This window comes from Canis lupus, chromosome 27 (genome assembly GCF_048164855.1).
Source record: "Canis lupus baileyi chromosome 27, mCanLup2.hap1, whole genome shotgun sequence".
Classification (NCBI taxonomy): domain Eukaryota; kingdom Metazoa; phylum Chordata; class Mammalia; order Carnivora; family Canidae; genus Canis; species Canis lupus.
This window is the reverse complement of record NC_132864.1, coordinates 22,729,874-22,745,535: the sequence shown is the minus strand read 5'-3', so window position 1 is coordinate 22,745,535 and position 15,662 is coordinate 22,729,874. Positions and strand designations below refer to the sequence as shown.

The 15,662-nt window shown below is 44.6% G+C and overlaps 1 protein-coding gene and 1 non-coding gene across 4 annotated transcripts in view; both read left to right on the top strand.

The window, feature by feature from the left end:
• Positions 1 to 7: 7 nt before the first annotated feature.
• PXN (paxillin) overlaps positions 8 to 15,662 on the top strand; it is a 66,367-nt gene continuing 50,712 nt past the window's right edge. Inside the window, exons 1-2 of one of the 3 annotated variants that reach the window (XM_072802777.1) lie at positions 8 to 491; positions 2,700 to 2,845. The gene's annotated coding sequence lies outside the window, so the exon portion shown is untranslated. The remainder of the gene's footprint in view (positions 492 to 2,699; positions 2,846 to 15,662) is intronic. The other 2 variants (XM_072802774.1, XM_072802781.1) reach the window with 2 other exon arrangements.
• Positions 182 to 322, top strand: LOC140619878 (U4 spliceosomal RNA). The gene has a single exon (XR_012019683.1). It is a non-coding gene; the product is annotated as a U4 spliceosomal RNA (small nuclear RNA).

Below are 15,662 nucleotides of genomic sequence, written 5' to 3'. Positions count from 1 at the left end.
CAAAATCTGAATGTTCGACACGAGATGATCGAACAACAGGAAGCCTCCCGTGCAGACAGACCTCGAATGTAATTGCTGGAAGCAGAACGCGTCATATCCACGAACTCGCCGGCAGTCGCTCACCCTCAGTGAAAAGGCCGTTGTCATCCGTGGGGGAGCAGGGTGCGTGCTCACGTTCCCCAGCTTTGCGCAGTGGCAGTATCGTAGCCAATGAGGTTTATCCGAGGCGCGATTATTGCTAATTGAAAACTTTTCCCAATACCCCGCCATGACGACTTGAAATATAGTCGGCATTGGCAATTTTTGACAGTCTCTACGGAGACTGAATATTTTTGTCTGAAAAGAAAGTTTGGAAGCTTTAGGCGTTGAGAATGAACTAGGTAGTTTGGTGGCTTTTTCGCCTTTTACTTTTCCTCCTGGCTGTGTTTGCGCCGGGAAAGTTCAGCTTATTTGGCTACACATCGTGCGGACTGTCAACGCAGAATAAAGAAGTAAGTTGGCTATTTTGTTGTTGATATGAGATGAACAATACCATTGTGAAGCTGTGATTTGCGAGAAAGTGGGAGAATGTGCAATTCTCTTACCCATTTTTTTTTTTTTTAAGATTTTATTTATTTATTCATGAGTGAGAGAGGCAGAGACAGGCAAAGGGAGTAGCAAGCTCCACACGGGGAGCCTGACGTGGGACTCGATCCTGGATCTCCAGGATCACGCCCCGGGCTGAAGGCGGCGCTAAACTTCTGAGCCACCCGGGCTGCCCCCCCCCCCCCCCCGCCTTTTTTTTTTTTTTTTTTTAAGATTTCATTTATTCACGAGAGGCAGAGGGAGAACCAGGCTCTCCGCAAGGAGCCCCATGCGGGACTCGATCCGGGGTCCCAGACCCTGAGATTACACCCTGAGAGACACTCAACCGCTGAGCTACCCAGGCAATCCCTACCCAAACACTTTTTAAAGCATTTGGGGAAAATGGACACGATACACTTACTCATCCTGTTCTGAAAGATTTGCAAAAAATAGGAGAATGCGCAATTCTCTTATCCAAATGCTTTTTAAAGCAATCCGGGAAAATGGACCTAGCACACTTACTCAGGTTCCATTGTGGAGTTCCAGGAGCTGTTCTTGAAACCAAGTCACCTCACCTCCAGTGGTGTGCTGGATTCCACTACCCCAGCTGCCTGGAGGGAGGCCAGGGGTGTCCCGGGACAGAAGCCTCCGAGAGGCCTACCCTTGTGCATAGCAGATCCAGCTGGACACGCGTGGGCCAACACCCATCAAACACTTCTCTGGTCTGTAAGCAAAAGGATGTGGTTAAGGGCGAAGGTAGTGAAAGGGCATCTGTTGGTTCCGGGCGGCCCTGGGGAAAACTGCCCCAGCAGTAAATTAGACGCAGTCCTGCTCCCTGGAGCTCAGTCTTGAGACAGACCATAAATAAGTAAATGAAGAGATAAGCTAGGAAAATTACAGATTATTTCAGTGCTCTGAAGAAAATAAGCAGGAAAATGTGATGGAGCCATTCAGAACACCAGGCAAATTCCGACAGCCACTATTGAGCACTTACCATATGCCAGACTACACAAAAAGTGCATAATATGCTTCATTTCATTTAATTCTCACAGAAACCGTTCTCCCATTCCATTTTTTTAAAGATTTTATTTAGGGATCCCTGGGTGGCGCAGTGGTTTGGCACCTGCCTTTGGCCAAGGGCGCGATCCTGGAGATCCGGGATCGAATCCCACGTCGGGCTCCCAGTGCATGGAGCCTGCTTCTCCCTCTGCCTGTGTCTCTGCCTCTCTGTCTCTCTCTGTGTGACTATCATGAATAAATAAATAAAATCTTAAAAAAATAAAGATTTTATTTATTTATTCATGACAGATAGAGAGGGAGAGGCAGAGACACAGGCAGAGGGAGAAGCAGGCCCCATGAAGGGAACCCGATGTGGGACTCCAACCCGGGTCTCCAGGATCACACCCTGGGCCGAAGATGGCGCCAAACCGCTGGGCCTGTGGGGCTGCCCTCCCATTCCAATTTTTTTTTTTTTTTTAAGATTTTATTTATTGGGATCCCTGGGTGGCGCAGCGGTTTAGTGCCTGTCTTTGGCCCAGGGCGCGATCCTGGAGACCTGGGATCGGATCCCACATCAGGCTCCCGGTGCATGGAGCCTGCTTCTCCCTCTGCCTCTGTCTCTGCCTCTCTCTCTCTCTCTGTGACTATCACAAATAAATAAAAATTAAAAAAAAAAGATTTTATTTATTTATTCACAGTAGACAGAGAGAGAGGCAGAGACACAGGCAGAGCGAGAAGCAGGCTCCACGCAGGGAGCCCAACAGGGGACTCCATCCCAGGTCTCCAGGATCACACCCTGGGCCAAAGGCAGGCGCCAAACCGCTGCGCCACCCAGGGATTTCCCCCCATTCCATTTAAAAAATAATAATAATAACTCTATTGGGTTATAATTGACATTCAATAAACTACACATATTTAAAGCACCCAATTTTCTAAGTTTTGAAACTTGTGCACTCATGACACCATTACTGTGATCCAGATAGTGAACACATTCATCGCTCCTCCAAAATTTCATGTTCCTTTGTAAACTATCCCCACCTCCCATCTCTCCCCCCACTCTCTTCTGTCACTAGACTTTGTATTTTCCAGAGTTCTATATAAATGGAATCATAGGGTATGTGATTTTTTTTTTTAAGGTTTATTTATTTCTTCATGAGAGACACAGCAGAGGGAAAAGCAGGCTCCCAGGGAGCCTGATGAGGGACTTGATCCTGGGAAGGAGGGGGAATCGCCCTGAGCTGAAGGCAGACACTCAACCGCTGAGCCACCCAAGCGTCCCAGGGTATGTGATTTTTTGAGATTAACTTTTTTCACCAAATATAACATCCTTGAGGTCCATCCAGGTTGTTGCATGTATCAATATTTTGTTCATTCCTTTCTCTCATTGAGTAGTATTCTGTTTATGGAAGTACCAGAGTGTTCAACCATTCACCCACTGAAGGACATGTGGGTTGCTTCCAGTACTTTACTGTCACCAGTAAAGCTCCTAAGAACATTTGTGTACAAGTTCCATGTGAGCAAGGGCCCCTGGCTGGCTCAGTCAGTAGAGCATGTGACTCTTGATCTTGGGGTCATGAGTTCAAGCCCCAAACTGGGCATAGAGCTTACTAAAGAAGAAGAAAAAATAAAAAACAATTCCAAGTTTTGTGTGAGCATAAAGTTTTGATTATCTGGGCCATATGGGAAATAACATGTTTAGTTTTGTAACAAATTGCCAGATTATTTGGCAGAGTGGCTGCATCATTTTACTTTCCATGTGTGGTCTTTTAAAATCTAGACAAAGTCTGTCTGCCTTTTTTCTTTCCTTCATTATACTGATATATTTTTTTTGAAAAGCCCAAGACAGATATCTTGTAGAAGTTCCACATTCTGACTTCATCTGATCCTATCCCCGGGAGGTGTTGATTAACATATTCCTTTATCACCATATATTTCCTGTAACCAAGACTTCCTGGCTTGATTAGATTCAAGAGAAGTTGAAGGGTGATTCTGTGAACTTTGTACCACATCTTCCACTGTCTGTGATGCTGAATTTAATCGCCTGGTTAAGACAGTAACTGCTCTGTCTCTACTGTAAAAGTCATCAGTAATCTGTGGAATGAACACTTGCCCTAGGAACCATTTGATACTAAAAGCCCTTTGCTTTCCATGACCACCTTCTTAAACTACTTCCTGATCAGTCATCACATCTGGCTGAGTAAGATAAATTAATGTCACTCCTTCTCTGGAACCCAGAATAGGGGTTGGGGGATGTCCTGCATTCAGGACCTGTGGTCGCAGGAAGTTGATAAGAGTCCCCTGATAAGCTAATGTATCAGAACTGAGCGAACATGATGGAAAAAAGAGGGGGGTGAAAATTGCTTAAAGGAGGATCCTGGGAAGCAAAATGGGGGGCATCCTAGAGACTCCACATTGATTAAGAACTTCAAGAGGAGGGATCCCTGGGTGGCTCAGCGGTTTAGTGCCTGCCTTTGGCCCAGGGCCTGATCCTGGGGTCCCGGATCCATCCAGTCCTGCATCAGGCTCCCCGCGTGCAGGCTGCTTCTCCCTCTCCCTATGTCTCTTCCTCTCTCTGTGTGTCTCTCATGAATAAATGAATAAAATCTTGAAAAAAACTTCAAGAGGAGCCAGAAGTGCTACCCAGAGGCTGAAATTTCAATATAAATATCCTTTTTTAAAAGATTATTTATTTATTCATGAGAGACACAGAGAGAGGCAGAAACACAGGCAGAGGGAGAAGCAGGCTCCCTGTGGGGGAGCCCGATGTGGGACTTGATCCCAGAACCCCTGGATCACACCCTGAGCCAAAGGCAGAGGCTCAACCGCTGAGCTACCCAGGTGTCCCAATATAAATATCCTTGGTGGGGGCCTGCCTGGGTGGCTCAGTTGGTTGAGTGTCTGCCTTCACCTGGGTCATGGTCCTACTCAGGGAGGAAGCCTGCTCCTCCCTCTGCCTCTGCCTGCTACTCCCCCTGCTTATGCTCTCTCTGTCAAATGAATGGATAAAATCTTTTAAAAATAAATAGATAAATAAATAAATACCCTTGATAATGTGGTTTAGAAATTCACCCCAACCATTTCTTTCCACCTTCGCTGATTGCCAAGATGGCTAATCAGGGTATTGAACCGGGTCTGGAGGAAACTAGATAGTGCTTCCCTGGCAAATTCTGTATTGATCAGAATGTCAGCTGATGCTCTGGTAAATACTGACCCATATGATGTGATGTACATGCGTGTGTGTGTGTGTGTGAGTGATTTCCTTAGAAATTATAACAGCAAGTAAGTAAAATGGTGACTAATTTGTGGGCAAACACAAGAAAGAAAAGCATGAAAAGAAAATTTAAATAAATAAATAAATAAGGACACCTGGGTGGCTCAGTGGTTGAATGTCTGCTTTCAGTTCAGGTCGATATCCGGAGGTCCTGGGATCAAGTCCCACATCCAGCTCTCCCGCCCCACCCTACCCCCAACCCCGGGGAGCCTGCTTCTCCCTCTGCCCATGTCTCTGCCTCTCTCTCTGTCTCTCATAAATAAATAAATAAAACCTTAGAAAGAAAGAAAGAAAGAAAGAAAGAAAGAAAGAAAGAAAGAAAGAAAGAAAGACCACAGAAGAGATGAACAAATAGCTTAAGGAAAACAAAATAATGTTTTTATTTTTTAAAAGGGAAAAGTTTTAGAATATCCATATGATATTTTGCTCTCAAGTCTACTGGAATCTTCTTTTGGCTGGATAATTTGAGTTGTGATGACTTTTTTTTTTTAATTGGAGTAAAATATGATGTAAAACAGTAAAAAATAGGGATGACACCTGTGTGGCTCAGTGGTTGAGTGTCTGCCTTCGGCCCAGGGCATGATCCTGGAGTCCCGGGATCGAGTCCCACATTGGGCTACCTGCATGGAGCCTGCTTCTCCCTCTGTGTCTCTGCCTCTGTGTGTGTGTGTCTCATGAATAAATAAATAAAATCTTTAAAAAAAAACCCATAAAATTAGCTGTTTGAAGGCGAATCTGTGTGATTTTAACATATTGTTTTCTGGGACGCCTGGGTGGCTGAGTGGTTGGGCGTCTGCCTTTGGCTCACGGTGTGACCCTGGGGACCCGGGATTGAGTCCCACATCAGGCTTCCTGCAGGGAGCCTGCTTCTCCCTTTGCATATGTCTCTGCCTCTTTCTTTCTGTGTCTTTCATGAATAAATAAATGAAATCTTAAAAAAAATAAAAATAACATATTGTTTTCTATTTCACCACTTAATTTTTCTGATTATAAAATCACTGCATGTAATTTTGCATATAATATCCAAGCATTATATATATGAAAAGACTGTCAAAGATCCCCCCCACCATAAGCCCACTTTCACTACTAGAGGAGAAAGCCACAGGTAGGTGAGACTATTCTTCCAAATTATTCTATTCCTTTTTTTTTTTTTTTTTAATTTTATTTATTTAGGGGATCCCTTGGTGGCTCAGCGGTTTGGCGCTTGCCTTTGGCCCAGGGCGTGGTCCTGGAGTCCCAGGATCGAGTCCCACATCGGGCTCCCTGCATGGAGCCTGCTTCTCCCTCTGCCTGTGTCTCTGCTTCTCTCTCTCTCTCTCTCTCTCTCTCTCTGTCTCTCATGAATAAATAAATAAATATTAAAAAAAAAAGATTTTAGTTATTTATTCATCATAGACACACAGAGAGAGGCAGGCTCCCTCTGAGGAGCCCGATGCAGGACTCAATCCGAGGACCCCAAGATCACGACCTGAGTCAAAGGCAGATGCTTAGCCACTGAGCCACCCAGGTGCCCCTACACTGGGTCTTCTCATGGGATTAGAGGTCATGGAAAGCCACTGGGTTTTATTCTGGTGTCCTGAAGGATTTCAGCAGGTTGGTGAGAGACCCAGACCATGCCTTCCCTCCTAATTCAGAGATAGGGGCCTTCCTAAGGCTGTGTGTCCAAGCCAGATGGGAAGCTCCAACCTTCCAAAAAGCATCAATGCAACCCTCGTACTCCCATTCATGAACCAGCCCATGGACTCTCAAGTTCTGGCTTTGAATCCTGACTTGACCACTTTGTACCCATGTGGCCACCAGCAGGTAACTTTATGAACCTTGGTTTCCTACCTATAAAATAGGCATGAACCAACCCCTCCTTGGATTTTTGCAAGGATTTTTTTTAAAGAATTATTTATTTATTCATGAGAGATACAGAAAGAGAGGCAGAGACAGGCAGAGAGAGAAGCAGGCTCCCTGCAGAGAGCCTGATGTGGAACTTGATCCCAGGACCTTGGGATCACAACCTGAGCCAAAGACAGATGCTCAACCACTGAACCAGGTGCCCCAGATTTTTCGCCAAACTGCTGCGCCACCCAGGGATCCCTTGCAAGGATTAAATGAGATAATGTAAAAGACTTAACATGGTGCATCCCACATTTCAACCAATAAATGTTCCCAATAATAATTATTCTAATATAATAATGATCATATAATGATAGCTATTAATATGATTAATAATATTCACAGTCTTGATTCTGCAACTCTTTGGTGACTAGATAGATACCCCTAAATCTGTGTTTTTCTTTCCCAGCCCTAAAATCCCACTCCCATGATAATTAGGGCTTCAGTTTCTCAGCCCTTTTCTTGCATGTTTCTGGCTGTTGAAATGGCATAACAACCTTGGGAAACATATGTTTTATTATCTAGATTTTACAGTTACAGCAACAAAGCCTCAGAGTGGTCAAGGCACTTGCCTCAAACCACCCAGCTAAGTAAATATCAGACCTGCAACCTCACACACATTCATTGATAAGGAAACTGAGGCTCAGAAATATGAAGTCTCATGCCCAAGGTTGTACAGTTGGCAGGTGGCAGGGCAGGGTTTAAACTTTTGTCTGTCCTGCGACTCCTGGACCCTAAGGGTTTCCCCCAGAGGGCTGATGCTCCTGCGAAGATCCACCCTCTGAACTCTCTGGGGATATAAGCAGGGGAGGCTGGAAGCTTTCATTTTTGCTGCCCTTACTCTGGGGCTCTCATATATTGGAAACACCAGCCCCTTCTTCTGGAATGCCCTTCTCACCGCTTGCCTCCCATTCACCAAAAACCAGGTCAGTGTTCATTCTTTTCCAGAAAATATTTCCAAGCTTCCCTTGAATTACTCTTAAGCAGCTGATTCCCCTTCATGTTCATGTCTGCAGTGTCATTTTTACAATGCAATTGTAATTTTATTTTTAAAATATCAACTCAGAGCAGCCCCAGTGGCGCGGCGGTTTGGCGCTGCCTGCAGCGTGGGGTGTGATCCTGGAGACCCAGGATCGAGTCCCACGTCAGGCTCCCTGCATGGAGCCTGCTGCTCCCTCTGTCTGTGTCTCTGCCTCTCTTTCTCTGTGTCTATGAATAAATAAATAAAATCTTTTAAAAAATAAAAATAAAAAAATAAAATATCAACTCATTATGGGAATACATAAAATCCCATATATGGCTCAAAATTCAAAAGATTCAAGGGGCACCTGGGTGGCTCAGTCATTTGAGCCCCTTCCTTTGACTCAGGTCATGATCCCAGGGTCCTGAGATCAAGCCCACTGTCCAGCTCCCTGCTCAGCAGGGAGTCTGCTTCTCCCTCTGCCTCTCACAGCTCATGCTAGCTCTCTTTCTCAAATAAGTAAATAAAATCTTAAAAAAAAAAAAGTTCAAAAGACTCAAAAAGGTATTTAGTGAAATCGCCTTCCTACCCCGATGGCCTGCCAGTTAACAGGAGTGTTTATGTATTCTTACAGGTATCTCCAGCATATAGCAGCAGCTTATAAACAAATATATTTTTCCCATTTTCCCCCACAAATGATGCACATGTTACACACACTGTTCATCTTTCTTTCTTTCTTTCTTTCTTTCTTTCTTTCTTTCTTTCTTTCTTTCTTTCTTTCTTTCTTTCTTTCTTTCTTTCTCTCTTTTTTTCTTTTTTAGATCTTGGAAACTGTTTCATATTAGTACATAATAATCTTCCCAGATCTCTTTTGTGGCTGCACAGTTTCCCGTTGTAGGACCTTATGTAGTTTATTTAACCATTCCCCTGTGGATGGACATTTGGGTTGTTTCCAGTCTTTTGCTCTTAAAAACAGCACTGCAGGGGCATCTGGCTGGCTTAGTCAGTAGAGTGTGTGACTCTTGATCTTGAGGTTGTGAATTTGAACCCCATGTTGGGTATAGAGATTACTTAAAAATAAAATCTTAAAACAAAACAGCACTGTAGCTAAGACCCCTCTACTTGAGAGGTTGTTGTCAATCCTGGGAAACTCTGTGCATGGTGTGTGATTGAGCAGAGAGACTGGGGCTGGGGTTCTCATCCAGATGCAACTAACCCCACAGCCCAGGCAATATATTTCTTTATGCCTCAGTGTCCCAGCCTTTCCTTCTTTTTTTTTTTTTTTTTTTAAGATTTTATTTATTTATTTATTTATTTTTTAAAACAACATCCTTTTTTTTAATTTTTTAAAATTTTTTTTTATTTATTTATGATAGTCACAGAGAGAGAGAGAGGCAGAGACATAGGCAGAGGGAGAAGCAGGCTCCATGCCGGGAGCCCGACATGGGACTGAATCCCGGGACTCCAGGATTGTGCCCTGGGCCCAAGGCAGGTGCCAAACCGCTGAGCCACCCAGGGATCCCAGATTTTATTTATTTATTCATGATAGAGAGAGAGAGAGAGAGAGGCAGAGATACAGGCAGAGGGAGAAGCAGGCTCCATGCTGGGAGCCCAACATGGGACTGAATCCCGGGACTCCAGGATTGTGCCCTGGGCCCAAGGCAGGTGCCAAACCGCTGAGCCACCCAGGGATCCCCCCTTTCCTTCTTTCAAATGATATTTACTGAACACCTGCCATTCTAGACACTGGTGGAGAAGATAAGCCTGGCCTCTCTTCTCATAGCACTGACATTTTATTGGGGGAGGGAGAGACAAATAATCAACAGATAAGCAAATAAACACAGAACACAATGTCAAAAGGTGAAAGTAAATAAAATAAGCTGGCATAAAGGGATATAGGGTCTGACATGGAGGTTGAGGGGTTGTAGATAGCATGTCCAGGATCCACAGAAGTGACTTGTGAAGTGAGATCTCAATGATGAGCAGGAACAAGAACTGGGAAGAACGTTCTAGAAAGAGACTCATAGCTGTGATTTTATTTATTTATTCATGAGAGACACAGAGAGAGAGAGAGAGAGAGAGGCAGAGACACAGGCAGAGGGAGAAGCAGGCTCCATGGAGGGAGCCCGACGTGGGACTCGATCCCGGGTCCCCAGGACCATGCCCTGGGCTGAAGGCAGCACTAAACCGCTGAGCCACCCGGGCTACCCTGGACCATGTACATTTTTTAGACATTACTTTGAGACCTGGGCATTCCACTCCTAGGTGACTACCTGAGAGAGATGACAACATATGTCCGCTCAAAGATTTCTCTATGAATATTCATAGCAGCTTTATTCACAGAGGCCAAAACTGGTGAAATAACCCAAATATCCATCAACAGGACAGTGGAGAACCTATACACAGGAGTTCTACTCAGCAATAAAAAGGAGCAAACTCTTGATACACATGACATGGATGAATCCTGTGAACATGCTGAGGCCTAAGAAGCCAGGCGTCCACACACCCTGCAAAAAAAGAGAGCAAGAGGGACGCCTGGGTGGCTCAGCAGTTGAGCGTCTGCCTTTGGCTCAGGGTGTGATCCTGGAGTACTAAGATCGAGTCCCACACTGGGCTCCCTGTATGGAGCCTCCTTCTCCCTCTGCTTGTGTCTCTGCCTGTCTCTCTGTGTCTCTCACAAATAAATAAATTAATCTTTAAAAAAAAAAGAGCGAAAGAATACATATTGTATGATTCCATTTACATAAAAGCATTATAAAGTTAATGCAGGGGCGCCTGGGTGGCTCAAACAGTTAAGCAATTAAGCTCTACCTTTGCTCAGGTCATGATCCCAGGGACTCCCTGCTCAGCGGGGAGTCTGTTTCTCCCTCTCCCTGTCCCACCCCCACACTCGTGCTTTCTCTTTCAAATAAATACAATCGTGAAAAAAAAAAAAAGAAAATGAAAATGAAAATGCAAAGATAATCTATAGTCACAGAAAACAAATCAGTGGTTACCTGGGGCCAGCAGTCAGGGGACAGGGGATCAAAAACCAAGGACAAGAAAGAGCAATGGAATGTTCTGTGTCTTGATTGAGTTGGTGGTTACATGGGTATATCCATCTGTCAAAGCCCATTGAACTAGTACACTTGATTAGGTGTGTCTTATGTATAAAGGAGGACAGAGAGGATTGGGAATGACTTCTCAGTGTGCACCTGTCAACATGTGGGGATCTTAGCTGCCATGGGGACACTGAATGTGGAGCAGCTTTGGAGGGAATCCAGCCCGTTTCACCCACAGAAGGACTGATAGTCTCTTGGGATCCCTCCTGCCCCTACAATTCTTGGTGTAAAATCCCTCCCTTCCCAGGCAGATACGGAGTGTCAGTTACTGAGCAGAATCCTCACCATTGCCCCACCTTATGGCGGAGACTGGTAACAGGAGGTCGGGATTCCAGCTGAGGTCTCACTTTCTGTTCTATTGTCCAGTTTTTCCGGAGTGCTCCTCTGCCCCAGCTAGACTCCTTCAACTAACCTGTGCTTTTGAGGAGTGGCTGCACATCAGGAAGTGTCCCAAACTCCATGAGTGTTGCTGTCACTGAAAACCCACTGTGCTGTAACTTACTATATATTTCTCTGTAAATGACTCACTTTTTTATTTAACTTAGCCTCTTCCTAAACTATAATATTGTATTTTTTAAAGATTTTATTTATTTATTTATTTGAGAATGGAAGCAAGTGTGAGTGAGAGAGAGAGAGAGCAGGAGTGAAGGGGCAAAGGGAGAAGGAGAAACAGGCTCCCCGCTGAGCAGGGAGCCGATGTGGGGCTCAATCCCAGGACCCTGGGATCATGACCTGAGCCGAAGGCAGGCATTTAACCAACTGAGCAATCCAGTCACTTCTTTAATATTGAATTTATTTAAAAACATCCCCATATAAGTGGACCTGCACACTTCCAACCTGTGTTATTCAAGGGATAGCTTTATTGGTTTTATGGGTTACTTAGGTATTTTTCTAACATATGTGAATATATAATTATTAAAATAAGAAATCTCCACTTATATACCATTTATACATCTCTCATTCCCCTGGTGGTCCTTGTACCACATCTGGGGGGATTTCTTCATGAGGTCACCCTAAAGTATTGTGTGCAGGTCAATGTGTATGAAATAATCGGTTATACATTTCTCTGGACACAGCTGGTTTGCACAGGACTTTGTCAACACCCAGCAAAAGAACCAACAGCAACAGTACACTTAACCTCTGAAACAGCGCTTCCACACCTAGAAACTGATCTCCAGAAAATAATTAAGGATGTACTTCAAGATTTTTTTTTTTTGAGGGGAGGGAATTATTTTTAAGATTTTATTTATATATATTTTTTAAGATTTTATTTATTTATTCATAGAGACACAGAGAGAGGCAGAGACACAGGCAGAGGGAGAAGCAGGCTCCATGCAGGGAGCCCTATGTGGGACGCCATCCAGGGTCTCCAGGATCATGCCCTGGGCTGCAGGCGGCGCTAAACCGCTGCACCACCGGGGCTGCCCAAGGGGAGGGAATTATGGACATTTTTTTTTTTAAGATTTCATGTATTTAAAAAAAAAGATTTCATTTATTTATTCATGGGAGAGGCAGAGGCACAGGCAGAGGGAGAAGCAGGCTCCATGCAGGGAGCCAAATGCAGGACTCAATCCTAGGACCTTGGGAATCACTCCCTGAGCTGAAGGCAGACGCTCAACCGCTGAGCCACCCAGGCATTCCTGGACACTTGATTTTTTTTTTTTTTTTTTTTTTATGATAGTCACAGAGAGAGAGAGAGAGGTAGAGACATAGGCAGAGGGAGAAGCAGGCTCCATGCACCGGGAGCCAGACGTGGGATTTGATCCTGGGTCTCCAGGATCGCGCCCTGGGCCAAAGGCAGGTGCTAAACCGCTGCGCCACCCAGGGATCCCTGGACACTTGATTTTAATCTTTTAGTTGATCTGTTTTTTTTCTAAATGTCTTCCTACCATGAACAACTACTATAAAGAAAACTTCCACGTCTATATAGCAAGCCCTGGAATTTACTTTTCTAAATCTTTCCCCCTCCCCTTAATCCCTTCTGTCTTCCCAACGTCAGTCAGTTCACAGTTAAGACATGGTCTCTAGCTTTCTGAAGTCTAGAGTCAAGTATGAGACAGAGCTGCAAACGAGTGCACAGGAACTGTTTAATTATAATTGTCAGGAGTGCCTTCCTGGTGCTAAAAAAAGATCTTAATAACAGGGGCACTGCAGGTCAGGGCATGGTTTTCTAAGGAAATGGCTTTTGGGTCAAAATCCCCAAAAATAATGATGCCAGCTCACATTTAAAGCTGCACTGTCCCATAGGGTAGCCACTGGCCACATATGGCTACTGAGCACTTGGAATGTGGCTAGTTAAACTGAGATGTGCTCTAAATGCAAAATATACAATGGATTTTGAAGACTTCACATGCAAAAAGAGTGAGAAATTTCTGATACTTTTTTTTTTCTACTTGGATCTTTACTTTTTTTTATTAAAGATTTTATTTATTGGGGATCCCTGGGTGGCGCAGCAGTTTGGCACCTGCCTTTGGCCCAGGGCACGATCCTGGAGACCCGGGATCGAATCCCACATCGGGCTCCCGGTGCATGGAGCCTGCTTCTCCCTCTGCCTGTGTCTCTGCCTTTCTCTCTCTCTCTCTCTGTGTGACTATCATAAATAAATAAAAAAAAAAATTTTAAAAAAAAGATTTTATTTATTTATTTGAGAGAGAGAGAGAGAGAGCATGAGCAGGGGGAGGGACAGTGGGAGAGAGGGAGAAGCAGACTCCTGGCTAAGTGCAGAGCCCCAACATGGGGCTTGATCCCAAGACCCCATTCCATGACCTGAGCCAAAGGCAGATGTCCAAATAAATAAATAAATAAATAAGAAACAAATAAATAAATGTTGAAATGAAAGGGATGCTTGAGTGGCTCAGTCGGTGGCTTGGATTTCCTGCTCACCCAGAACTCTACTTCTTCCTTTCCCTCTGCTCTTCCCCCATCTCATGTTTGCACTTTCTTCTCTTTCCTCTGAAATAAATAAAATAAAAGAGGGGCACCTGGGCGGCTCAGTCATTGACCATCTGCCTTCAGTTCAGAGCATGATCCTGGGGTTCTGGGATCAAGTCCTGCATAGGGCTCCACGCAGGGAGTCTGCTTCTTTTTTTCTTTTTTTAAATGAGAATTAAAAAAAAAAATTATGATAGACATAGAGAGGAAGAGAGAGAGGCAGAGACACAGGCAGAGGGAGAGGCAGGCCCCATGTCAGGAGCCCGACGCGGGACTTGATCCCGGGACTCCAGGATTGCACCCTGGGCCAAAGGCAGGCACTAAACCGCTGAGTGACCCAGGGATCCCCGTGGGAGCCTGCTTCTCCCTCTGCCTATGTCTGCCTCTTTCTGTGTCTCTCATGAATAAATAAACAAAATCTTAAAATAATTTTTTTTGAAATGAGAGGGGCACCTGGTGGTGCAGGCAGTTGGGCATCTGATTCTGGGTCTCTGCTCAAGTTGAGATCACAGGGTCACGAATCCAGCCCTGTGTGGGCTTGGTACTCTGCTGTAGTCTCCCTAACACTCTCTCTCCCTCTGCCCCTCCCCCTGCAAAGCTTCTCTCTATCCTAAGTAAGTAAAGAAATTAAAAAAAAAAAAAAAGTAAAGAAATAAAGATGAAATGAGAACATTTAGGATATATTGGATTAGATAAAATATATTAAGATTCATTTTACTTGTTGCTTTCTACCTTTTTATTTATTTTTTAAAAATATTTTATTTCTTTCTATACTTATTTAGAGAGAGAGAGAGGGAGAACAAGCAGGGGAGAGGCAGAGGGAGAGGGAGAAGCAGACTCCCTACCAAGCTGGGAGCCCAATGTGGGGCTGGATCCCAGGACTTGGAGGTCATGACCTGAGCTGAAGGCAGATGCTCAACCATCCAAACCACCCAGGTGCCCCTAGAAAGTTTTAAATTACCTATGTGGCTTGCGTTTTTTTTTTTTTTTTTTTCTTTCTAGTGGATAGGGCTGAGCCAGAGAGCACTTACTGACAGCAAGGATTGTTCTGAGTACTAAATATGTAGTATCTCATTTAATCCTACACTGACTCTGAGAGGTGGCTAGTATTCATCTTTCTGCAGAGGTGGAAATCTGAGGTGCAGGGAGTAAATGGCCAGAGATTCATCACCAGCAAGGAGTATAGTGGGGGTTTGAACCTGGGTAGGAGTCCCTCTGCCTAACCAATGTGCACTTAACCTCTACCTAACTCTACTGTGCTGGGACATCCATAGCCATCAGAGTGGAAGGAGCAGCACAGGGACATTCCATGGACTAGATGGACCTCTGCTTTCTTGGTGGCTGTTTCCTTATCCTGGAAACTCTGAATTCAGTTTTAGCAGCGGTGTCTGTCTGCCTTGTCAATGCAAGTTAATCTTCTTTTAAAAAAATCTATGATTATTGGGTTTTTTAAAAGATTTTACTTATTTGTTCATGAGAGACACAGAGAGAAAGGCAGAGACACAGGCAGAGGGAGAAGCAGGCTCCATGCAGGCAGGGAGCCCAATGTGGGAATTGATCCTGGGACTCCAGGATCACGTCCTGAGCCAAAGGCAGATATTCAACCACTGAGCCACCCAGGAATCCCAGGAAGCATGCTTATTTTTTTTTAAAGATTTTATTTATTTATTCATAGAGACAGAGAGAGGCAGAGACACAGGCAGAAGCAGGCATCATACAGAGAGCCTGATGTGGGACTCTATCCTGGGTCTCCAGGATCATGCCCCAGGTTGCAGGCAGCGCCAAACCGCTGCGCCACCGGGGCTGCCCCCAGGAAGCATACTTATAAAGGTCCACTAAGCACTAACTCAGCCCTATCCACTACAAACAAAATGCAAGCCATGTGTGTAATTTACAATTTCCTAGTAGCCATATTTTAAAAGATAAAAAGAAACAAGTAAAATTAATGTTA